The 27,489-nt window shown below is 42.0% G+C and overlaps 1 protein-coding gene across 6 annotated transcripts in view; it reads right to left on the bottom strand.

Annotated features, from left to right (window-relative positions):
- Positions 1–27,489, bottom strand: part of LNX2 (ligand of numb-protein X 2) — a 90,222-nt gene that overhangs the window by 43,858 nt on the left and 18,875 nt on the right. For 2 of the 6 annotated variants that reach the window (XM_075919226.1, XM_075919230.1), the window contains exon 2: positions 4,111–4,267. The exons of the other annotated variants lie outside the window; for them this stretch is intronic. The gene's annotated coding sequence lies outside the window, so the exon portion shown is untranslated. The remainder of the gene's footprint in view (positions 1–4,110; positions 4,268–27,489) is intronic. 6 annotated transcript variants of the gene reach the window in all.

The following is a 27,489-nucleotide window of genomic DNA, read 5'->3' as shown; positions in this document are numbered from 1 at the left end:
ATATTCCCTTTTCATGTTGCTTGAGAGGCATCCCACTTGGAGAGCATGCCCAATCATATCAAGAGTCTATGAAGAAACCCTCAGGGAGATAACTATATTGGAGCCACCCTGGAGAGAGGTATCACGACCCCCCATGCTTTATGAAAACTGGCTTAGGAATATGCATTATTCAAAGGCTCTTTGTGCAAAATGCATCATATAACATATCAATTAATTACAATCTGATGAATCAGTATATCCTATTTTTCTACATGTATCATCATATGTGAAGTTAGACATATGAAGTGTGAATCTGATTTAAATGATAAATGTGATAATGAGGACCATTAGTGATACTTTAGGAACTTAATGTCTCAATACTCAAACCAACAACCTGTGAATGGTCTTGTTTGTCCTGTAAAAACTGTGGTTGGTCCTCGAAACCATCTAGAACCTGGTATTTTCCATGGGGATAGGGAGTGCTAAACAAAAGGTTTCTGCCCTGGGGAAAAATCCATTAAGGAATGGAAATCAATCAGTCTCTGTCTTCAGCTGGCCTTTGCCCACCCTAAGAGGATACACACGAAGAAACCTGGAAACAAAGAACTCTGAAAAAAGTTGTAGTCCAAGACCAGAGTAAAGATCAACTCTGCCTTGAAGCACATTACCTGATTAAAAAATCAAGTATTTAGGTTGAGAATTTGCATACAACCAGGCCAGTGGACAGAGGGGGACAAAGGGGTAAATTGCCCTGGAACCCAGCAATTCGAAGGGGCCTGGGGCTCCCGTCTGCAGAGGTGGTGGCCAAAGCCTCAGCCCTTTAAATTACTGTGGGAGTGATGTCCTCTGGGAGTCACTGTGGACTGGCTACTCCAGCGCCACCCCTTCTACTATCTGGGAGCATGGAACATGGAGCTGGGCCCCCCCACTCACCATGCCCAGGGGCCCATAGAAGCTGTCAGCTCCCCTGCATATAACAAGTTTCTTAGTATATTAGAATTAGCTGGCGTTTTCTTTATTTTAACTTAGTAACTTACTTTGATCTCTCTGTTTCACTTGCAATCACTTAAATCCTACTTTTTATACTTAATAAAAACACTTCTGTTCATTATCAAGTTCAGTGGTAAATAACTGTTACTTGGATGGAGCAACCAAGGAGCAACCACTATGCATCTCTCTATTCCATTGATAAAGGGGGCTGACCTTATGGGCTTTCCCTGTGTAAAATTTTTATACAGAGTAAGATGGATTTATTTGAGGTTTTAGTGGTTGGTTTCTTGTGTGCCGAGCTTCTATAGCTGAGCCCTCCTGGAGCTGAAATGGTTCAGTGTGTGTGTTGCTCTGTAGGGAGTAGTAACCCCAACTTTGTGCCTTGTCTGGGGGAGAACAGACCTTCTGGCCTAGCAGGACTGGATGGTGGGGGGCCCCAGAGGGCAAGAAGTAGGTGTCAGTAGCTTGATCAGCACAGCGGGGTATAACCCCTAGGGGATTCCTGTGATCCAACCTGCCACAAGAGGTTCAAGGTTTCAGCAGTCACAAGAGGTAAACCCCAAATAAGCAGAAAAATAAAGGGAGGTCGGGGAGAAAGAAAGAATCAATTGCTTCCCAACCCTACCACCCCTCCCCCCCAAGGAAGTAGATTCCACAGTAAGAGTTTTTAGGTTATCTGTAGACAGAAATAGGAAGCCTGATTCTTCAGACTAATGTATACCACCTTCCATGACAGACACCTGCCTCCTGTTTGGCTTCCCCTTCTCTATCAGTCAGTTATGATCTAGATGGCACTGGGAGCTGAAATCCTTCTATGAGGCAAATTATGCCCAGTAATAGGCTCTTTGGCTCAAAGAGGTAAGGGAAAGGGTAAAAGGGTAAGGGAAACTAAGTAGAATATATGATCAAATGAAAAAGTACACTTATCTAAAATGAAGAATTTCTAAGGAGCTCTAAACCAGATGGGTGGAAACTCTTGGCTCTACCCTCTCTTCTTGATATGAAGGATGGACTCTTGAGACACAGAAAATGTCTCAAGACATTTATAAATGACTGAGAGCTATACACTGCCATTAGACAGGGGCAATCAATATATGCCAGATTACCAAACATATTCTCAGAGAAGTCCAAGAAATACTTCAGACTGCAGAGCTTCAGGTACTTTATGCTATGACCAAGTGTGAGGATTTATAGAAAGGAAACAAAAGGCATCTTGGGTAGAAGGGGATTTTGCACTTCAGTTACTTATCTTATCTATACTCAAGTTAGCCTGCATCCAATAAAAGCTGCAAATTAGCATTTGAACTGCATCGAGTGAATGTATTAGCCACAGAGTGATTTTATTTAGTCTGCAGCACAGTGTAATTATATTAAAGCTAACAAGTTTTACTATACTCCCGGATGAACCAGTCAACTAAAGTTAAAAACTACCAACACACTGAAGTTAAGCGGTTTTAATGTGTGGATGGGACTTAAGTTACAGGCAACCTTTGAGTTTACTCTGCAGTGAAAACAAGCCATTAAACAGTGGCTGGTCACACCTGAATTAGATCAACTGATGTGTTCACATCCAAATGCAGATCACCTGAGTTAACTCTGCAGTGAAGACATAACATATGGGTTATATTGCAATACAAAGTTTCTATAGTAAAATAGTACATGACCAGCCAAAAGATAGAAAATAAATTAGAATTCTGTACCAAGACATCCTAAAAATGGCCTGATCCAGCACTTGTAAAGTCAGTGCCAGGTGTGTCATTGGTTTCAATGGGAACAGGATTGGCCTGGCTTTAGGCCCCAAATTTACACAGGGTAGATGTTTCCTATCCAGAGCCTCACTAAAGTCAACAGGGCTCTACATAAGAGCAGGGAACCGCTCATGACGAATTCACACTGCAACCTCAGGTAGGGTTGCCAGATACTTTCACAAAAAATACCGAACAGGGCAGGAAAAAAATTGGTCGAGAAAAAAAAAATCCCCATGCTCCCCGTTCCTCCTGTCCTGCCAGATGCAGAAGGAGAAGAGTGTCCCAAGTGGCCTTCTGGCGGAGAAAAACAGAAAATACCGGACATTTTACATGTCCAGTATTTTCTGGTTTTTTTTTTTTTTTTTTTAACCAGAGAGAGGCCGCAAATACCGGACTATCCGGGCCAATATCGGATACCTGGCAACCCTAACCTCAGGAACACAGACTATAAAATTCCGTAAAGGCAAAGACAGTGGCAAAACTCCCACTGACTTCAGTAAGGCCAGGATTTCACTTCAGGTTGTCTTGTGCCTTGCACGGACCCCAGCATGCTGTTGGTGTGTACACAAAAATAACTGCCACAAAAAAAAAAAGGAAAATTGATTAACTATGGAAAGACACAAGACAATTTCAGGCAGTAATTGTCTTTTTGTTCTGCATTTGTACAGTGTTTAGCACAATTAAGTCCTGCTCCATTACTAGGGCTCCTAGCACTAGAATAGTAATAAAATAGCTTTTTTTCTTCTTCTAAATAATATTCCATTCACTTCACAGCCCTACGGATGTTTTCAAGTGTAACATGTTTTAGCAATCAGCATTCTGCAGAAACTACAGATCTTTCTGCAAAAGTTAAATCCAGAATGCCATGGAAAACACTGGGATATCCCAGTTCTGAATAACTGGATATTCTCATGCTGCCTGGCTTTTAAATCAAATCTTTATTGCATGCAAAATAAATTCTAAGGACAAAAATACCACACTGAAAATAAACATATGTATGTGATACAAATCTATACAGTAAGAACTGGTGAAAGAAGGCTTAGAAAGCTGGGACTTGGACACTCTTTGGAAGATGGGAGACATGCTAAGTAAACACTGAAATGGGTACGTGAGAGGGTGGGGAGAGAAGTGAAAACAAGCAAGGCTAACAAAGAACTGTCAGAAGACAGTGACAGAGAATGCTGAATGTGCTGGTATGACTTGGGAAAAAGTATCCCAATTAGCAAGCAACTGTAATCAATGGAGGATACGGACTGTCCAATGTGTCAGCACAACAAGACGAACTAAGGTTACACAGATACGACTCAGGGATGCTCTAAAGTAGGGTGGACAAATCCCAGCCCACAGAACAAATCTTGTTCGCCGCCTAGCGGGCTGGTGCCACTATATTTACCTGCGCTTCTGCAGGTTTGGTTGATTGCAGCTCCTGTTGGCCACAGATTGCCGTTCCCAGCCAATGGGAGCTACGGGAAGCTCTTAATCTTGGGTCCAGATGTTAAGAAACTTGCTTCCACTTGATCACATGGAGTGAAAGCCCAATTTTCAAAACACTGGACACAGAAGGAAAGAATAATCAGTCCTACATACCCACAACATCTCTGCTTACTGTTTTTGGAAGTCTAATTCTTCTGTTAAAACTTAAACAGAAAAGGAGCATGGAAATGAAAACTACTACTTTGTTATTAAATTGTAGGCAGTCTTACTTTCATAGGTGAAACAAAATACAGGACTATGTAGCACTTTAAAGACTAACAAGATGGTTTATTAGATGATGAGCTTTTGTGGGCCAGACCCACTTCCTCAGATCAAATAGTGGAAGAAAATAATCACAGCCATATATACCAAAGGATACAATTAAAAAAAATGAACACATATGAAAAGGACAAATCACATTTCAGAACAGAAGGGGGATGCAGGAGGCGGGGGGAAGGAAGGTGAATGCCTGCGAGTTAATGATATTAGAGGTGGGGAAGGGTAGATGTCTGTGAGTTAATAGTATTAGAGGTGATAATTGGGGAAGCTATCTTTGTAATGGGTAAGATAGCTGGAGTCTTTGTTCAGCCCCCCGCGGAGAGTGTCGAATTTTAGCATGAATGCCAGTTCAGAGGATTCTCTTTCAAGTGCAGATTTGAATGTCTTCTGAAGTAGGATGCAGGTGAGTAGGTCATTGAGACAGTGTCCTTTCTGGTTGAAATGGCAAGCAACTGTTTTTTCTTTGTGATCCTGTCTAATGTCTGTTTTGTGGGCATTGATTCTTTGGCGAAGTGTCTGAGACGTTTGTCCAATGTACATAGCAGACGGACACTTTTGGCACATGATAGCATAGATTATATTTCTGGAGAATACATATTCCTGCGCCTCCAGAAATATAATCTATGCTATCATGTGCCGAAAGTGTCCGTCTGCTATGTACATTGGACAAACGTCTCAGACATGCTAGTTCGAATTTGTACTGAGACATTGCTAGCTGCTCCCCTTTATCAGGGAGCGAGAGGAAAGTGCACAGTTTGCTACATTTCTCACTCTGGTTGGGGAGCGCAGGGGACCTAAGCCTTTCATCCCCTAGGTACTTTTTAATGATAGTTTGCACCAAAAAGAGGTGCAAAAAGGACCTCAATTTAAAATGATCAAATATCACTGCTTTAGAATACCCATACACTATCTCTCGCATGAAGTTCCATAAGAGGGACTGAATTAGCAAAAAGAAAACGAAATAATAGCGGAACACACTTTTGTTCCAAAATATTTTGATTTACTTTTCTTTTAGAATATGTTGTGCATTATTCTGAGTGAAATTTTAGGGGGTGCTTCCTGGCGTCAAATTTTTGTACTTGTTTTGCAATGGACAGAAAAATTAAATCAAAACCTTTTTTCTTAAGGTATCTCAAATGACTATATTAAAGTTCAACAGTATTTCTGTACTGGCTACCATGAAACCTCATGGATAACTGTACAACTATTACTGTATGTATCCTAGGAGACCAAAGCAATCTTGTGTTTAAAGACTTCATTCCCTCCCCAACTCCCAATACAAATCACATGGATCTATAAATAAAACAAGTAGCCTTGACAAAAGATGAAGTTGATGTTTTATTTGGGCCAGAATGCATATTAACCTCTTCTTATAACTTATAAAAATATTATTTCCTTTCATATCACTTCCCTTTCCTCCCTGTGCTCCCCACTTTTTTCTGACTACAAATGTGCTAGAAATCTCTTTTTGGCTTCCAAAATATTTTATATTACATATTTATTTTTAAAAACGTAAAGAAACCAGGATTTTTCAAATCAGAGTGTCTAGAAGTCCCTGATCTTAAAAATATATCTTGTGAAAATTACCAGAAGATCGTATGTTATCATGTAATTCAGGTTATTGACCAGGCTGTTCAGCAAAATAACCTACAATATACAACATGCAGAACCTAATACATTAGGAAGGCATCTTCAAAATACAGATATTTAAAAAATGAAATAAAAGGGCATAAAACAGCTAATTTGAGACAGATCAGATAAATGTAGATTTTACACTTTAACTATTTTGTGCCTTTGAAACTGCAGGATCTGAAAATATTTCAGATTTTTGTTTGTCATGAACATTACTGGTTTTAACATGCAATTTGATAATCTAAGTCCAGCCTCTGAAGCACAGTCTCTTCAAAAATGCAGAACAGACCCTAGGAAACACTCAGGTAGAATTTCTTACAAATTATCTGCAGACAGGGAGGCAGACAGCAGAGAGGATGTATTGTAAAACCTATAAACATAAAGCATGTCGGTATCCTTCCTTAATCTTCTGTTTAGTCACATACGCTTATCCTTTCATTTCAGAATTTCAACAGAAGTATAAACATACCTGCACAATATAAAGGAAAAGAAGAACATGCATTGTTCCCAATGGAGGAGGAGGAGATCACATGATGACAGTGAACTTCAAGGGAAAAGGTTGTCAGCATGCTGGTGTAAGTGAACACACCAGTGGGTAATTAAAATAGGACCAGCCCCCTCTGTAACTACTGGAGTGTAACATAGGCTCTGATTTATTTAAAGCAAGTAAACACATCTGATTTAATAACACTGTATGAATGCTAGTTCAGCTTCAATAGCTGGAGTTCAAATAAATACTAGCATAGCACCTGCTAATGTTAAAGGGTCTGTACTTAATATGGCTTTTTAAAAATACAGATCTATAGCAGATGGTAAAACGAGCTTCAGGGTGAAATTTGGACAACAAGTTCCCATGAACATGTAATGAAATAGCATCATGATGTGCAATGTGCAGCATTTTAAAGATACACCCAGAGCATGTATGTATCACAAATAGCAAGAATAGTACCTCATAAATATTAGCTGTACATCACTGACAGCATATTTCTGAGCCACTGTAGTATATGCTATCCTACCGTGTTAACAATATTATGTCATTGGGTACAAACCGCACTCTGGGCTGGAAAAGGTTAAAGGACAGACAATATTGGGCCCAGGTAAAAGAGACATTTACAATCCCCTTTAAGGTACATGCTTATTTCTGATTCTTTAGTTCACTTTATTAACAAATACCAAACAGTAGAAAATACGCTCCAGTTCTAAAGGGCTCAAATTCAGCTTCTTGGGGTTGTTTCTACAGACTTTTGAGGCCACTCAATAGCACAGTCTGGTCTCTTGTGCTGATGGGGTACTTTCCTCTCAAGCTGTCATGTAATGATTAAAGCAGCACAACAGTGACTCATCTCTTTCCTTCCCACTTGACATAAGGTCACAGGAATGACATTGGAGAGATGTCATAACCAAGGGTGTTGGTATCTTCCTGGCTGGTAAAAAGGAATTGAAAGGTACAGATATAATATCTTCTTGGTTGATAGCTTTGGAGTCATCGAAATGAATATAAAGTCTTGTGAGGTTGATAGTGTCATCCCTGCACTACCACAAGACAACAGAAGAGATATAGAAGGTGTTAAGGAGCCCTTATCCTTTAATTAGGGATGATGTTCTTACACATAGCAGTGCATCTTACATCAGGGCTGTCCAAATGCATTTATTTTTGTAAAGATGTAAACATGGACATTTACAGCAGTTATATGTAAACACGCAGGGGGCAGGCGGCTGCTGCCTCTGTATCTGAGGCAGCAGCATGGGGGGCAGGTGGCTCTGCAGGAGTTGCTACGCACAGGAAACCAGCTTAGAACATAAGGAGGCCATACTGGGTCAGACCAAAGGTCCATCTAGCCCCGTATCCTGTCTGTTGACAGTGGCCAATACCAGATGCCCCAGAAGAAGGGAACACAACAGGTTATCTTCACATGATCCCTTCCCTGTCACCCACCTCCAGAGAAACAGAGGCTAGGGACATCATTCCTACCCATCCTGGCCAATAGCTATTGATGGACCTAGCCTCTATGAATCTGTCTTGCTCTTTTTTGAACCCTGTTAAAGTCCTAACCTTCACCGCATCCTCTGGCAAGGAGTTCCACAGGTGCGCTGTGCGCTGAGTGAAAAAAACCTTCCTTTTGTTTGTTTTATACCTGCTGCCTATTAATTTCATTTTGTTATTCCCTAGGTCTTATATTGTGGGAATAAGTAAATAACGTTTCCTTATTCACTTTTTCCACATTAGTCATGATTTTATAGATCTCTATCATATCCCCCCATATGCTTCTCTTTTCAAAGCTGAAAAGTCCAAGTCTTTTTAATCTCTCTTCATATGAGACCCGTTCCAAACAGCTAATGATTTTTGTTTCCCTTTTCTGAACCTTTTCCAATGCCAATATATCTTTTTTGAGATGAGGCGACCACATCTATATGCCTTATTCTAGATATGTGCATACCATGGTTTTATATAGAGTCAGTAAGATATTTTCTGTCTTATTCTCTATCCCTCTTTTAATGATTCCTAACATTCTATTTTCTTTTTTGACTGCTGCTGCACACTGAGTGGATGTTTTCAGAGAACTATCCCCAATGACTCCAAGATCTCTCTCAAGTAGTTGTAGCTAAATTAGTCCCCATCATATTATATGTATAGTTGAGATTATTTTTTCCAATGTGTATTACTTTATATTTATCAACATTAAATTTAATTTGCCATTTTGTTGTCCAATCACTTAGATTGGGGAGATCTTTTTGAAGCTCTTCCCAGTCTGGTTTGGTCTTAATTATCTTAAGCAATTTGGTATCATTTGCACATTTTGCCACCTCACTTTTTACCCCTTTCTCTAGATCATTTATAAATAAATTGAATAGGACTGGTCCCAGGACAGACCCTTGGGGGACCCCATTAGTTACTTCTCTCCATTCAGAAAACTTACCATTTATTCCTACCCCTTTTTTCCTATTTTTTAAGTTACCAATCCACGAAAGGACCTTCCATCTTATCACATGACAACTTACTTTATTTAAGAGTCTTTGGTGAGGGACCTTGTCAAAGGCTTTTTGGGAATCTAAGTATACTATATCCACTGGATCCCCCTTGTCCACATGTTCGTTGACCCCCTCCAAGAACTCTAGTAGATTAGTAAGAAACCATGTTGACTTTCCCTCAACAAATTATGTTTATCTATGTGTTTGACAATTTTATTTTTTTACTACAGTGTCAACTGATTTGCTTGGTACTGACATTAGACTTACCAGTCTGTAATTGCCAGGATCACCTCTAGAGCCCTTTTTAAATATTGGTGTCATGTTAGCTATCTTCCAGTCATTTGGTACAGAAGCTGATCTAAAGGATAGGTTACAAACCACAGTTAATAGTTCCACAATTTCCCATTTGAGTTCTTTCAGAACTCTTGGGTGAATGCCATCTGGTCTCAGTGACTTGTTACTGTTAAGTTTATTAATTTGTTCGAAAATCCTCCTCTGATGACACCTCAATCTGGGACAATTCCTCCGATTTGTCACCTAAAAAGAATGGCTCAGGTTTGGGGATCTCCACAATATCCTCAGCTGAGAAGGATGAAGCAAAGATTTCATTTAGCTTCTCTGCAATGACTTTATCATCTTTAAGTGCTCCTTTAGCATCTTGCTCATCCAAGGGCACCACTGGTTGTTTAGCAGGCTTCCTGCTTCTGATATATGTAAAAATATTTTATTATTACTTTTTGAGTTTTTTTAAAAGCTGGCTCCTCATACACACCAGCTCCTGCCTCTCTACCTTCCTATACAGAGGCAGTGGGGGAGAGGGGCTGCCTAAAGCATTAGGATTAACTGATGAACCTGGGCTCATTGGTTAATTGTGTAAATGGTACACATTCACATCCCCATTTTACATATGGACAAAGTTCCTTTCCCAAAGAGCTTGCCTTCTTCATAGCAACTGGGTGTGGAAGCTTCCTTGAGGTATCAAAAGTGAAATAGGTGAGCTCCTCCTTATATAAATGCAGGGGGGAGGAAGACAGCTATAGCTTTTTTTCTTCTACTCTCCTCTGCCCTTTAACATGGGTGTACACGGAGGTTACTCCATAACCTAGCACTTGCCTGGATCTAGTCCCTGAGGCTCAAGGCTCTTCCCCCCCGCCAGCATCGGAGAGCCTATTCTGGTGTTCCAGCCCCTCCTGCTGCTCCTCTGTGGGGGCTGGAGCATACAAAATCTACTAGTCTAAGCCCCCGTAGGCTCTGGTGTGTGAGGAGAATGTGGGGAGTGTCTTTCTCCTTCTCAGTTGGGAGTCACATCAGTGAGGGGTTTTTTCCTCCCTTTGCTTCTCACTTTTGAGAAGCCCCAACTGACTTTTCTGTGGGTCAGCAGCCCCTGACCCAAAAAAGTTTCTCCATTCCTGGTTTAAAGAGGAGAGAAAACATAGATCCAGAACAGGGAGCACTTATGTACTGAAGAATGTAGCTCATTTATACTACTTCCCCTTTCCAGAACACCATACACATCCCACATAATCCACTTTGGAGTATCTTGAATAGATATAAACTCCTTTTACAATTCCTCAACCTTTGTCTTTATGTAGAAAAAGCGTCCCTTCAACTTCTGGAATCTTCATTAAAGCTGAAAAGAACCGGCCTTTAACAAGCTAAGAAAATATAGCAAAAAACATGCAAGGTGTTCCTCCATTTTTCTATAGTTGGATTTTTCTGTGGTAAAAACTGAGCTGTCTATTGATATTCCTTCTTGCATTCACAAAACTCAAATAATTTTGTGTTCATACTCTTAGCTATCAAAGTCAATTTGGCTGAACATGAAACAGAATAACATCTCAATTTATAAGCCATCCATCTCCCTCTCCAACAGCCTCATGTAAAACATTCATTTATACTTGTTATGGGGCATGCATAATTTAAAACTGAATGGCATCTTCAGGCACACCAGTCTACACTGAAAAGTTGTTGACTAGACTAAAAGCATTTCCTAAAAGACCTTTAGAACACAGATACCAAGATAAGTCTCTGTGGCTTGTCACTCTAGTAACTTTGCTATACCACGACATCGGCTGTTGCTGCTTTCTAAATCAATACTTAAGGATTAGCGATGTAAATTCCCGTTTAAAATGTTAACTGGTTAATCTATATGATTAACTGGTTATCCAGGCCTAGGCTGGGCTGGAGCAGTTGGCCCGAGTCGGGCCTGCCTTCCTGCACTGAGCGGGAAGCTGCTCCAGCCCATCCAGGCACAGGCTATTTGGTTACCAATAAGCATAATCCTGTGCTTAGAAGGTAATTGGTTAACTGGTTACCCATTTGCATCCTTACTACGACTTTCTGATCCCACCTCTTCTCTTCTCTCACCTGCCCTGGGATGATATAAACAACTTTACACATAATTAGCTCACTTCCCATCCACTGTAGGACAGGCATTTCAGAATAAAAACTACTATTTCCAGCAGTCACTGTAAACTAGGTCTCTAGTTAAAATACTTAATTAGTGTGTAGTGATTTATATGTAACAATACCTGATCTAATAGAGAAATCATCACTTATAGACATCTGCTATTCATGTTTACTGATACCAAAAAACAATCTCAGTCCTTGTGTCACCTATCTTTCATATTAGCTCCCTTTTGTGGGCATTATCCAGACTCGTGCACTTACACAGCTTTATTAACTGCATTGTAATAAACCTACTAACAAAACAAGGTGAGTTTAAATTTTATTTAATTTCATTTAAAATTGTGAACATTACACAATGGGGCGGAAATATGGTTTATTTGCCCCCTTCTTGCAAAATGTATAGAGTGTAAAGAGCATTGGTTACGAATGTCTAATGGAAGATTGTACAGATCCATACATTTAAAGATGAGATGGGACCACTAACCGACCTTCTTACATCACAGAAACTGAAGTAATTACTTTAAGTATAAGTTGTGGCTAAACCCACTTTCAATGGTAAAATTACCTTGTTAAAAGTTGGATTTTGTTTCTAATTTGATCTTATCTTCTAGCCACTTGATCTTATACCTATGTCTGCTAGCTTAAATAAATCTGGTACAGGTTGGACCTCCCTGGTCCAGCACCCTTGGGGCCTGACTAGTCCCAGATGAGGGATTTTGCTGGACCAGGAGAGATAATTTCTGGATTCATGCCACCCCCCCCCCTCCCATCCGGCCCAGTCGCTGGCCTCTTGGCTGGCTCCCCATCTCCTGCCAACTCACAGGGATCACTGCTGTGACTCCCGAACCTGCTAGGCAGTCCCATGCTGCAGCTCTGGGACCTGCTGGGCAGCCACATGCACCATATTAGGTCTCTGGGACCTGCTGGGCAGCTGCGCGCACAATGCTGGGGCTTCAGGGCTGCAGGACAGCTGCATGTGCTGCACTTGAGCTTTGGGAACCTCTAAGCATCTGTTCACCGTAGCTCCCTACTCCACCAAGCTACTGCAGCTCACAGACCCACTGGGCAGCCACATGCCAGGTCTTCCATCCCTGCTTGCTGCAAGCAGACCACTGCCCTGCCAACCCCACAGGGATCCTTATCACTGCCCCTTCACCAGGACTCTCTGGTCCTATAACATCTGTGCTAGACCATGCATGTTGCTGGACCACAGAATCCCAGTTAAGAGAGTTTCAACCTGTATTTCATATCTTCACCCTGCACTGGTACTTACTGATTGAGCAAATCAGTTCGTAATTGTCTGTAGGATTGTCAACACTCCCGACCAGACACCATATGAGGCAGTAGCCTCTGGTCTAGCAGAGTTGGCAACCCTAACCTTCTCTCTGGAAAAAGGAAGAGACAGAGATCCTTAAGTCTGTACTTGTAAGGTAGGTTTTACAGACTACAAATCATTTTGTACCAGGAAAGACGATGGAACAAATAATAAAGCAATCTTGGAAATGGCAGAGATGCTCAATGATTTCTTTGTTTCGGTCTTTACCGAGAAGTCTGTAGGAATGCCTAACATAGTGAATGCTAGTGGAAAGGGGGTAATTTTAGAAGGTAAAATAAAAAAAGAACAAGTTAAAAATCACCTAGAAAAGTTAGATGCCTGCAAGTCACTAGGGCCTGATGAAATGCATCCTAGAATATTCAAGGAGCTGATAGAGGAGGTATCTGAGCCTCTAGCTATCATCTTTGGAAAATCATAGGAGACAGGACAGATTCCAGAGGACTGGAAAAGGGCAAATATAGTGCCCATCTAGAAAAAGGGAAATAATAACAACCCAGGAAACTACAGACCAGTTAGTTTAACTTCTGTGCCAGGGAAGATAATGGAGCAAGTAATTAAGGAAATCATCTGTAAACACTTGGAAAATGGCAAGGTGATAGGGAACAGCCAGCATGGATTTGTAAAGAACAAATCATGTCAAACCAATCTGATAGCTTTCTTTAATAGGATAATGAGTCTTGTGGATAAGGGAGAAGTAGTGGATGTGGTATACCTAGACTTTAGTAAGGCGTTTGATACGGTCTCGCATGATAGTCTTACCAATAAACTAGGTAAATATAACTTAGATGGGGCTACTATAAGGTGGGTGCATAACTGGCTGGATAAACGTACTCAGAGAGTACTTATTAATGGTTCACAATCCTGCTGGAAAGGCATAACAAGTGGGGTTCCACAGGGGTCTGTTTTGGGACTGGCTCTGTTCTATATCTTCATCAACGATTTAGATATCGGTATAGAAAGTACGCTTATTAAGTTTGCAGATGATACCAAGCTGGGAGGGATTGCGACTAATCTGGAGGATAGGGACATAATTTAAAATGACCTGGACAAATTGGAGAAATGGTCTGAGATAAATAGGATGAAGTTTAATAAAGACAAATGCAAAGTGCTCCACTTAGGAAGGAACAATCAGTTTCACACATACAGAATGGGAAGCGACAGTCTGGGAAGGAGTACGGCAGAAAGGGATCTAGAGGTTATAGCGGACCACAAGTTAAATATGAGTCAGCGGTGTGATGCTGTTGCAAAGAAAGCAAACATGATTCTGGGATGTATTAACAGATTTGTTGTGAGCAAGACACGAGAAGTCATTCTTCCACTCTACTCTGCGCTGGTTAGACCTCAATTGGAGTATTGTGTCCAGTTCTAGGCACCATATTTCAAGAAAGATGTGGAAAAATTGGAGAGGGTCCAGAGAAGAGCAACGAGAATGATTAAAGGTCTAGAGAACATGACCTATGAGGGAAGGCTGAAAGAATTGGGTTTGTTTAGTTTAGAAAACAGAAGATTGGGGGGGGGGGGGACATGATAGCAGTTGTCCAATATCTAAAAGGGTGTCATAAGGAAGAGGGAGAAAACGTGTTAATCTTAGCCTCTGAGGATAGAACAAGAAGCAATGGGCTTAAACTGCAGCATGGGAGGTTTAGGTTGGACGTTAGGAAAAAGTTCCTAACTGTCAGGGTGGTCAAACACTCGAATAAATTGCCCAGGGAGGTTGTGGAATCCCCATCTGTGAAGATATTTAAGAGAAGGTTAGATAAATGTCTATCAGGGATGGTCTAGACAGTATTTGGTCCTGCCATGAGGGCAGGGGACTGGACTCGATGACCTCTTGGGGTCTCTTCCAGTCCTAGTATTCTATGATTCTCTGATTATATGAAATCATGTCAAACCAATATGGCAGTTTTCTTTGACAGGGTAACAAACCTTGTGGATAGGGAGGAAGCAGTAGATGTGGTATATCTTGATTCCAGTAAGGCTTCTGATACTGTCTTGCATGAACTTCTCATTAATTAACTTTAGGGAAACAAATAACCTAAATGGATCCACTGTAAGATGGTGCATCACTGGTTGGATAACCATTCCCAGAGAGTAGTTATCAATGGTTCACAGTAATGCTGGAAGGGCACAATGAGTGGGGTCTCAGAGGGATCAGTTCTAGGTCCAGTTCCATTCAATATCTTCATCAATGATTTAGATAATGGCATAAAGAGTACACTTATAAAGTTTGCTTATCAATTCCATGTTAATCAACTGCATGCATAAAAATAGGAAATGACTGCCTAGGAAGGAGCACTGCAGAAAGGTATCTGGAAGTCATAGTGGACCATAAGCTAAACATGGAGTCAACAGGGTAACACTATTGCCAAAAAGGCAAAATTCATTCTGGGTTGTATTAGCAGGAGTGTTGTAATAAAGATACAGTAAGTAATTCTTCTGCTGTACTCTTCACTGACAAGGCCTCAATTGGAGTAATGTGTCCAGTTTTGGGAACCACATTTCAGAAAAGATGGGGACAAATTGGAGAAGGTCCAGAAAAGAGCAACAAAAATGATGAAAGGTTTAGAAAACATGACATATGAGGGAAGACTGAAAGAACTGAGTTTGTATAGTCTGAAAAATAGAAGACTGAGAGGAGACATGATAAAAGCTTTCAAATTAAACAAACACCTGTCTGGGATGGTCTAGTGTGGCTTGGTCCTGCCATGAGTGCAGGCGACTGGACTTGATGACCTTTCCAGGTTCCTTGCAGTTCAAGTATTCTATTAGTCTATCTAAAATGTTGTTACAGGGAGGAGGGAGACAAATTATTATCCTTAACATCTGATGATAGAACCAGAAGGAGTGAGCTGGAGTAGAGTGATAGAACCAGAAGGAGTGATTATATATATAATTTTTTTCCCCTGTAGGACGACAGAATAACATCAGCATGTCACTCTGTGTCCACAGGAGCCAAGCCCCACCCATTCTCAGCCTGGCCCTCCCCAGGGCACATGTGGCAAGCTGGAGCTGCCATGCTGTGGCCCTGGCCCAGACCTCCTCTCCCCAGAAGTTGGGGGAAGGGCCGAGAAACCGGGGCAGGTATGCTGAGGCCTCAGCCCTCCGCCACAGGTTGGGGTATGTGAGAGAGACCAGGGCTGGCATGCCAAGGCCTCAGCCCTGGCCCTGGCCTTCCCCTGCAGCTGGGTGGAGGGCAAGAATTGGGTCATCTATGGCCCTCCCCATCGGCTGTGGGGAGAGCCGGGGATGCCTACCCCCAGAGAGAGGGGGGTTGGCAAGTGTAGTGAGCAGGGGGCGTAGACCCTAGTAATGCAGCAAGGAAGGTTTAGGTTGGACATTAGGAAAAAATTCCCATTTGGCAGGGTGTTCACACTGAAATAAATTGACTAGACAAGTTGTGGGATCTCCATCATCGGAGATTTTTAAAAGCAGATTAGGTAAAACACGTCAGGGATGATCTAAATCAGGCCTGGGCAAAGAACCCTCCACTGGCTGGATCTCAGTAGCTCTAAGCCACTGGATCTGGCCCATGGAGGCAGCAGAGAGCCTCAGGAAGACTCCCCAGCTTACCCCATTCCGGCACGCCGCTCAGAAAAACAGCTGCAGGGCAATTTGTGCTCCACAAACTGTGAGCCCAGAGGGAAGGGAAGAGTAGTGACCCATGGCTGCTCCTGCCCCCAGCACAATCTCCTTGGCCAGTTTCTGGCCAAGGCAGCACAGAAAGCACAGGAAGCACCACTCTCTCTTCCCCTCATGCTCTTCTTCACAGAGCATATGGCCCTGAAGCCCGTGCACGAGTGGGGCGGGCTCCTGCCTGAGAATGAGCTGGGCTGCTGGTCAGGAGTCTCACTGGTAAGTCTCCCCGCCAAAGCCTGCCTCTGGCATTCTAGCCCTTCACCCCCACTCCTACCCCCCATCCCACATAAGCCAAACCCTCTGCCCCCCTCCTGAGCCCATACCCAATCTCTGCCCCAGATCACAATCTCCTCCTGCCATAGGTCACAACTCAAACCCCTGCACCCTCTCCTGCACCTCAGTCCCCTGCTCTAAGTCACAACCCAAACCCTTGCACCAGTGTTCCCTCTAAGCTGCAGGGCAGCACAGCTTCACAGTTGATTAATCAGCCCCAGCAATCAGTGAGCTCTGTGCACAAAGCCTTTAGAGGGAACACTGCCTTGCACCCCAAACCCATGCCCCAGGTCACAACTGCCTCCTTCACCCAAATCTCACAGGTCCTCCTGCCCCCGAATCCCTTATTCCAGGGGTGGGCAAGACAGCCTCAGGGGACCGGATTCGGCCTGACAAGCAGGTTGATCCAGCCCACAGCTGCCCTGCCACTCTTCCACTCTCAGGCCAATTGAGATGTGGGGAAGAGGGAGCATGCAAAATCTCCTCCCCCTTCTAGGGGTGCACGGCACCAGAGGGAACTGCCAGCGGTTCTCTCTAGGTGCTGGGAAACAGTGGACAAAGACTTCACACTTTCCCCCCGCCCCCAGACTAATCAGGGTCTGTGGGCAGGAGAGCATGGGAAGCCTCCTAGACCCGCCCCTTTCGCTCAAGGCCCCACCCCTTCTGCGGCAGCCCACAGCCACTTCAGAAATTTGTGAAGTGGCCCCCCTTCAAAAATTATTGCCCACCCCTGGTCTAAATGGTGCTTTGTCCTTCCATGAGTGAAGGGGCTGGTCTTGATGACCTCTCAAGATCCCATCCAGTCCTATGATTTTTGTATCTCTTTTCTGAATTTTCTCTAGCTTTTCTCAACAGCCTTTTTAAAGCATCAACTCCAAAAGTGGACACAATATTCCAGTGGTTGTCTCGCCAATGTCATATACAGAGATAATACTACATCTCTATCCCTGTTCAATATTCTCCTGATCATATATCCAAGGAGAGCATTTGCTTTTTTTGCCTCAGAATTACCCTGAAAGCTCATGTTTAGTTGATTACTTGTAATGACCACTAAGGACTTTACAGAGTCCCTGATTTCAAGGCTACATCCTGTAACTATGGCCTACATTCTCTGTTCTAAATGTACACACTTGCATTTGCTCATATTAAAAACATGCTGTTCAACTGCATGCAGTTTACCAAATAATAACTGTATGCAGTTTTCCAGACTGTTCTGTATTAGCAATTTGTCATCATGACTTATCATCCCATCAAGTTTTGTGGCCTTCTGCATAAACTTTATCAGCAATGATTTTTATTTTCTTCCAGGCCACTGGTAAATACTGACATGCATTATGTTGAGAATTGTTTTTTGCATAATCCAACAAAAATCACCCCTTCTGTTTTGTGGACAAATCCCCAATAACAATTGCATTTTGAGTTACCTAAATGACCTTCGTCATCATATTGTACTCAGCAGGCACCCGTTGTCACAGTCAAAACACATGGCACATAGATTTCACTGTACTGGATATTTCTGCAATGAGCATTATTAAGAAAGGCCACTGATGAGGTGGGGGAGTTTCTAGGTGAATATATCTCACAATTGCACTAGGGATATTAACTAGTGGTTAACTGCCTAGTCGAGCAGTCGATGGAATTTCAGTCAACTATTCCAGTAGTGCTCAACCTTTTTTAATTCGCAACCCACAGGGCTGGGAAAATTTTGGATGAGCAAAAAAATTTAAAAAAAGGCACTGGGATTATTTTGTTGCGGCCCCTTTAATTTAAAGCACCCCTGCATATGTCGGGCACTGAGTCAGAAAAACAAAATGGCCAACAGTCCAGCGCTACAACCTCCCAGGACCAATTAGCTGAACTACTCAACTAGTTGATAGGCACTTCTGCATTCCTCTTTTGAAATGTACAAGAGCCCCCATTTCAAAGGAGGAATGTCCCACTGATTCTGGGCTGCACGCGTGTGCCAGCTTTGAAAAGCACAAGAGTCTCCCACTGACCCTAGGCTCCATGCTGCACTGCCTCTTTGAAATGCTATGCAGAGCCAGGGTCAGCTAGGGACTCCAAGCTCCAGTGTGGCATTTCCCCAGCTGATCCACGGAAATGCCGGACTGGAGCCTGGAGTCCCCAGCTGACCCGGGCTCCGCATGGAATTTCAAAGCAGCAGCGAAACATGGTGCCCGGGGTCAGCGGGTTCCGCGCAGCATTTCCCCAGAACCCGGGGTCAGCTGGGGACTCCCCAGCTGATCCCGGATTCCCTGGAAATGCCATGCTGGAGCCCAGGATCAGCTGGGGAGTCCCCAGCTGACCCCAGCTCTGCATGGCATTTCAAAGCATCAGCGCAGCATGGAGCCCGTAATCCGCTGACCCCGGGCTCCACGCTACGCTGCTGCTTTGAAATGCTCAAGAGCCCCTGCTGGAGACTCTTGTGCATTTCAAAGCTGGCACCCATGTTGGGTGTTTTTTTTTTTTACATGGTTAGAAATGAGTGTTCTGTTATGCTATTAGGATCACCAAAAAACTCTGCCCAAGAGAATGGATACAGAAAGTCTCAATTCCTGATGGCCTTGGTGAATTCCTTTTCTGGTGGGTGTTTCTATAAAGGCATCTCAGTCTAGGAGTATCATCTATCAAGGCTATATAAACTACATCATTCCACTACTGTCACTTTGCTCTTTTACCCTTGGTATCTCCCTGTCTCTTCCATTTCTGCCACCTTCTACTATTATGTAACGTTCTGCTATTCCTTTAAGCAACCGGCCAAAAAGCAACAATGCACAGAGTGTGGTACATGACTGCAATGTCTATTCAATTAATGCCATTTATCTTGTATGCTTACATGACATTCTTTTCCCCATTATAAGAAGTGAATTTTGTTTGCAAATCAACTACCCTTGTGGGGCATGAACTCAATTCGTTTCTTACAGTTTTGTTTTTAAAAGAAGGAAATAACTTCACTTAAAAAAAGCCCTAGGCAATATTTAATGAATTTTAAAAAATTCTCCACCAATTTAATATCACTACAAACCTCGAGATCCAGAACAGTTAAACTCTGAGGCTTGCTTATGAAACTTACTATTTCAGCAGGTATCAAGTAGCTGAAGTCCACAAGTAAAAATTTTCACCCTCAGCTTTTTGCAGCCATTGGACACATTTCCATAGAAACAAAAGGCTGGATGCATGGAGGCAAGTATTAAAATATACATTAAAACCCTCCTGCCCTTAGATATTATATTATGGGAAATATGGTATTTCCAAGGAAACAAAGTTTGATAATTGCAGCTTCTACTTTAATTTCTCCTTTATTAAGTCACAGCACAGTTGAATGATTTAAATCCAGGTTTAAAAACCATATGATTTAAAACCATAGCTTACATACATTTTAATGTAGAATAGTAAGAGCACACATTTTCAAGTAATTACATTATACATATGGGGATTAAACTGACATTTAATTATCACTATTGGTAAAGTATTACATATTACAAATGTGCCACTGATAGACAACAATATTGAAGTTTCTCTCTTATTCAAAACTTCTTTTATAAATCTCAAATGGCATGAAATCAGAATCCCTGCACTGTTATTGATACTAGAAATGTGTTCAGAATTTCAATTAAGTTTGTTTTAGATATGTAAAATTCTGTTTAATCATAGAATCATAGGGCTGGAAGATACGTTTAACTGGCTGACTATTAAAATGGGATCCTGTGGGTGAGGGACCCTGTCAGCCAGGCCTGCCACACTGCGCTGAGGCTGCTATGGCTGGGGTGGGGGTGGAGCGTGGGTGGGCTCATCCAGGCTGGAGCGGCCCTCCATCCATGTCGGGTAGAGGGCCGCTCCAGCTTGGCTGGGATTAGAGCTGTAATAGTATAGTTGATTAACTGATTAATTGATAAGCAAAAGCTTATAGGTTAATGCTATAGACTACACATTCTCCCCCCTTCCCCACCCACCAGTAAATTTTTTAGCAGGCTGGCCAGCAGCCTGTCTCAGTCCTGGCTTGTGATGTGTCTGGACCACCCCCAGACAGGGGATGCTGCCACCCCGCACTGCAGCCTCTTTATCAGAGGCAGCAGCACAGGGCAACAGGCAGCTGGTCCACGAGGGGAGCTGGTTTTTAAACTCCAGTGCAGAGTAGCAGGGTGCTCCTTGGGAGTGAGACCGGAGCGCACTGGCTGCCAGCCCTGACCCCAGGAAGTACAGAACAGTCGACTAACCAAAGAATTAATGAGATTACTCGACTATTCAATTTAACCGATATTTAACATCCCTAGCTGGGATCCTGGTTAACCAATGGCATCCCTAATTTGTTTGCAAAAACTTTTATATACACACCCTGTCCTTGGCGGAGGGGTCTGAGCTCCTGGATCCAGCATGAGCCGGAACTGAGCTGGATTGCCTGCCCACCTGGCTCCTAATACACTTTAAATGCAGAGCCGCAGCCGGGGGTAGGTCCAAAACCCAGTGCAAGCTGGGACTGAGTTGGGCTGCTGGCCAGTCTACTAAAAAATTTACTGGCAAGGGGTATGTTTTGGGGAAATGCATGTAGTCTATAGTATTAACCTATAAGCTGTAGCTTATCAGTTAATCAATTAATTGACTATACTATTACATCCCTACTTAAAAGGGTATCTGTTTCTATGTGGTTTTTAATCTTTGGTTCTCACCAGAATAAATGATGAAAATAGTCATTCAACATAAGCAGAAACGGTAGCGCAAAGGGTTCTAAAAAATGGAGGTCATGACCTCTCACAGAGTTGCTCAGTGATTACATGGAGGAGGTGAGCTGTCAGCTCTGTGGTGCTGTGAGCTCTGAGTCCCCATTAAATTAAAATTATCCCCCCATTAATTAATTAATAAGTCAGAGGCTTGCTGTGTGAAGAGATCAATACAAAAAAAACCCTGAAAACCTCTTCTGTAGTGGCTAATAGCTGACATAATACTATCATTATTGCTTCCTTGTTTTTGCTTTCCCCATGTTTACTAGAGATTTCTATCACTGGATAGCTGATATGTTTTTCAGTATTTCATTGAGAACACGACTTTTGAAATGGAAAAGACTTGGCTTGCAATTTAATTATTGTTGGCAGAAACCCACTTCCAGCATAAACCTCTTCTGCATATTCAAAAGCCTCTGTGGTGAATAGAAAATTAGACTATATTAAAGCCTGACCACAAAAGTTTTTCAAGCTTCTTCCACACTTCAATAGCTTCAGCATTTTAATGTGAATTCCACTGTACAGAAACAAATGTCATTGCTAGTAGCTTAAATATATGAAGTAATTCTTCTGCACATCAGTTCAAATCAATATTTTGTTAACTTCTGGAAAACAACAGACTAAATATTGTCAATACTCTTCAATGATTTCCATTAATGTGAGTTTTTCCAAAACAAACTTATAGGCAAACTCCAAAGGTATTCAACTTTACTTTCACAGCTGCTAAATACAAACAAAATGATTGGTGCAAACGCAATTTAAATCATACAAAGTAATCACCAACATACCTTCTTTCTAAGCCAATTGACAGTAAGCCTGTGCCATGTACCAAAGCCATTGGTCACCACATAAAATAAGATTTTTCAATCATAATGGCTGTACTGTCTCAAAACGAATCACGTGGCACTTATACTCTCCTATCATTAGCAAATGTAATAAAATATTCAGATGACCCACTCGTACCCACACCCCATACCTTCTCTAGCCACCAAACTCCCTTCCAGACTCTGCCCTCCTCAACCTGTCCTGCACTCCACTTCCCACCCAGATCCTGCATCCCAAACTCACTTGCTGGCAGCCTTGTTATGCACATTGAGCCCCTCACTTTTGTTCCCACCCCAGTGCCTAAAGGAGTCCACAAAATCCACTAACTCCAGAATCCCAGAAAAGTTAATCTGGCCTATAGGAAGCCCTGAACCTCAGTTCTCCCTGTCCCGTCTCCTCACCCCGTGGGGGCTGGAGTGCTAGAAAAGGGAGGCGTCTCAGTTGGAGGCCATATCAGTGAGGGTTGGGGGGTTTGGGAGTTTTTTTGCTTCTTGCTTGTATGGTTCAACTGATTTTTCTGAGAGTCAGTGGCCCCCGATCCAAAAAAGGTTCCCCACACCTGCCATAAATAAAGAAAACTTTGAAACCTTTTGTGTTGGACATATTATTTTACTTTATTTAAATTGAAGTTTGATGAATTAACATGATAAAGTTAAAACGCTTAATCTATTTAATAATTTAAATTAAACCATTCTCCCCTGCTGTAGCACTAGCAAAATGGTTCAGGCGTAATTATGTAATGAACAGTGAGTTTCCATTAGCAACAGGTAGTCTGAGGAAATGTTTGAAGAGGGAGGGGCCTCAAGGAAGGGGTGGGTCGATCCTGGCATGCCCTGACATTTAAAAAGTGATCTTGGGTGTAAAAAGGTTGGAGACCACTTCTGTAAGTTGTCTAAATGCCTCTACATGGGACAGTACACCACACCCAGAAGGTGTGTGGGTTACACCGACACTTCAAAGTTCCAGATGTGGGCCTTGCAGAATAACTGCCCATATCTTCTTCAAATCACAAAATGCAACTATAGGACAACCCACTTCCTCCCTCTGTCCTTGTTTTCTAAATCTGTGTTTGCAGAACTGTCCCACAGACCCTCTGAAGAAATATTAACTGCTTGTATAACAAGAGGCTATTTGCATACTTATTTTAAATCTGAATTTTGTTTTTCCCACAATAGAGATAAACAAAGACTGACTTGTGTTTTTACACAGATGAATATTTTAAATATTCAGCTTTCTTTATAGAAAAAAAATCTGTATATAAAATCTAAAATTCTACTAACAATCAGTAAATTAATGCAGATGATCCAGAATATCTAATTAAACATTGACTACAAAGTTACAATAACCAGAAACAAATAAAAAAGGTTTAATCTTTTAAAAACCGATTAAAAAAAATAAATATGTATCCATACTCAATTGTAATATTTTAAATCTTATTTTCATTTAAAATATTCCTTTGCCTTATTTTTGCCCATGAAACTCAGACTGCCTGTGATACCCATAAAACTCTAATCTTGATCCTGGGAACACTTGGGAATGAGTAGTTCCATTAAAATCTGTAATGTCAGATGCTCTCTTTTGAAAACGCCCTGTTTGCATTCAAGAACGCCTTTTTTTGAAAGAGCACTTTCGAAAAAAGGCGTTCTTCCTCGTGAAATTAGGTTTACCGCCATCGAAAGAAAAGCCGTGTTCTTTCGATTTAATTTTGAAAGAACGCGGCTGTAGTCTAGACACAAGTGAAGTTTTTTCGAAAAAAGGCTACTTTTTTCGAAAAAACCCTTGAGTCTGGACACAGCCAATATGCTCCCACACCCTCCCTCCTTAACCCCACACCTCCACTCCATCCTGATCCTCCACCTTGCCTCCTGCCCAGATCCTCCACCCTCACCCAGTCCTGCATTCTACCTCCCACCCAGACCCCGCATCTCAAGCTCCCTCCTACACCCTCTCTCCTGCCCAGTCCCCACAGCCCCTTCCCATGTACAGAACCTCCCATTTTTGGCCCCACCCCAGAACTTAGTGTCCCCATAAAATCTATTAACCCTGGTCCCCAGGCTCTGGGGTAGAGCTTGAGAGTAGTAAGATATGTGTTTTTTTTCTTCTCTCAGTGGGGGCCACAGCTATGAGTTTTTTATTTTCTTCTCACTTAAGGACCAGGTCAGGGAGGAGTCTGGAGGGAGTGATTTTTTTTTTTTTTGGTTTCTCACTTGCTTGTGGCCTCTGATCCAAAACAGGTGTGGTTTTCCCCCCTTTTTTCTAGCATCCCTGCAACACCTAAGCTGGAGCTGGAAAACTCTATCTTGTGTTTCTTATGGCTATTGACAGTATTTTCAGAAGAGGGCCTTCAACTCTGGACTTCTCCCACTAGCTTGGAAATTAAGTACATTAACTGTCAGGCACAGTGCCAATCCCATCTGTTTACTTAGGCTTTTATTAGAAAGGCAGGATATCATTACTTCAAGTTGTCACCAGAAGAGGCGTCTAATTTGCTTATCTTTGTTATACAGGGTATTACGCCTTGTATTTGAGTTTATATGTATGCTGGAGAACACTGGGATTAGGAATTTTTTAAATAAAAATCATTACAAAAACTGCCAAAATAACTGAGAATGAACATTCTAAGGTCAGGCACACAACACTGCCAAAGCACAGCACTCTTCACTACTTCCAATTCCCTAGGTATACTGGGAACACCTGGGACCTGTCAGAGCAGCTGTAATGGAGAAGTCAGGTTGGGCTTAACTTAACCATCCCTACCCTCTAGGTTCAAACACATGGCCCTGGTGGCCCATTTCTCCCATTCAAATTCTTTCTGCAGCCTTCTAGTCCTCCTGATCAAGAAGGACTGAAAGTTCAGGGTTCAAATCTTGCTGAAGGTACCTCATAGGAGAGGTGATTATTATAACTGGATATAATAATGATATTTTTGCTTGCTGCATTTTTTAAAAAATGTAGAAAAATACATGCAACCCCCCGCCCTGGTTTTAAGAGAACACTATTTAAGTTGCAAAGTCAAGCAATCAACAGTTACAAAATGGCAGCTTTAAAACTGCCTACTGAACCTTAATTCTATCTCCCTCTCCTACAAAAACATTGTCATGTCATCTTCATTATGATACAGTCCCTAAATACGCATTCATAAGCTATTTTTTTCCACAGAGCTCCTTATTCATTCAATGCCCAGAATGGGCATATAGAGAGGGAGAATTATGGTTGCACAAGCCACCTTAAATATGGCATACTCTAACTCTTGACTTTGCAACCCAAACAACAGTCTTTTAATTAATGCTCTTGGACATAATATAAATAGAAGACAATTTCAGATGATAATGTCTGATAGAATCACAGCAAATCAGAATCAGGCTGTGAGATGTTATCATATTAAAATGTGGCCATACAGTTCATTGTTGCAATTACTGTTCTATGTTTGCAGCAAATTTTGTACAAAGTGGGACAAGTAAGGTATCTGTGAAAAGCTTATAATTTGCTGGCTATAATTATGCCATTTATATGCATGTATCATTTTTATGTTTTAAGTTATTAGTACTGGATATGTACTTGTATTTCAAGTGCTTGTTTCTGGAAGACACCAACAAGAGATTTGGCCAGGTTATTGTGAAGGGACTGTTCAGGTTGAACAGAACTACTTCATTGACAATAGACCTTGGGAGGTTCCACTCCACATCTGATGAACTTTGCTGTGAATGTTCAGATTAACATGGGAGCAATGGTTTATACCTGTAAAAAACTGAATCATGCATGGACAGATGACTTGCTCACGTGACTCAAAACTAGGGATCTTAAGAAGCAGGTATTTCACTAATCATGTAGTTGATAGAATTTTTATCAACTACACAATTAGTCAATAAGGCAAGTCACTCGGTCTCAGGTTGCGCCAGGTCCAGGACCTACCTCTGCTGCAGCTTTGCAGTTTAAATGTAGTAAGAGCCAGGTGGGCCCTCCCACCTGACTCTTACTACATTTAAACTGTAGAGCTGCAGTGGGGGTAGCTCCCAGACCTGGTGCAAGTCAAGATTGCTCAGTCCTGGCTCGCACTGGGTCCAGCTGCCCCATCCACAGCAGCCTCCCTTCACCCACCCCCAAAGCTGCTGCCTCTGATACAGAGGCAGCAAGGGGGGCAATGCGAATAGTTGACTACTTGATTACTCACTTATATCCCTACTCCAATCACCAGTTTGGTACAATGAGATTCCCTCCAAAAGGATATATAAAGGATGCTGGAAATCCTTCCATTTTATCTTCAATCCTGCTTCTCACCTCTGAAGGATCTTTGCTACAAACTGAAGCTATAAACAAAGGGCTGAATGACCCATTCAAGCTGCAGACGTACTCCAGAGACTTGACTTAAAATAGCAATTTATTCCATCACTATCACAAGCCAGAACCACAAACTGATAAAATGATAAAAGCAATATTGGTTCAGGAGGAGGAACTCTTCCCACTTTTAAGATGTAACTCAATACTCCAGCATGGTAATCAGGAGCATCAGACTACAAAAAGATACATTCTTCAGATGAGACTTAACAAGGTTTGATTATATGTGGTCATTAATTCTTCTGGCACTTAGCAAGAGACCCGATGTCAACCCCAGTATGTGCTAACTACATTTTTTTTATTAAATTGATTACATTCTGCCAACTTAATTTCTTCCCTAAAACTCCAAGTTTTATTTCCCATTCTGAAATCTTCTATTTGTATGTGTGTGTGTGTGCACGCGCGCACGCATATGCGTACCATGTCTGTGATTTAGTTATGGGTACACTGGAGTACCCAGAGACTTGGTTCATGTAAGCCCTCATTACAGCACTATGTTTGAGCTCCATCATTTATTGAAGCTGAACAGCTCTGTAAGAAAACATTAAAAAACCCTGAGGAACCAACTCCTGCACCTCATATAGTCCAGAAGGAACCAACTCCAACAAGAACTTATCACATATTCCCATCCACCACGAGGGAAAAATATCAGGAAACCTACTGGAGACTATACAAACAATCCAAAACAACTATAAAAAAAAATTTGATGACAGCCATGTAACAACAAAACAAAAAGCTGAACCAACCACAACTGCCGAAACCACAGACCACCACCTCCAAAAGAAAGCATGACACCAGGGCCCACTACATGGACACTACAACTGCATCAACTTATCAGTTACCCCTGGGGGAGCTGAATTATCTGTACTCTCCAAGGAACTGAATT

This window comes from Pelodiscus sinensis, chromosome 1 (assembly GCF_049634645.1).
Source record: "Pelodiscus sinensis isolate JC-2024 chromosome 1, ASM4963464v1, whole genome shotgun sequence".
Lineage (NCBI taxonomy): Eukaryota > Metazoa > Chordata > Testudines > Trionychidae > Pelodiscus > Pelodiscus sinensis.
Note: the sequence above shows the minus strand (reverse complement) of the source record. Positions and strands in the feature narration are given on the sequence as shown.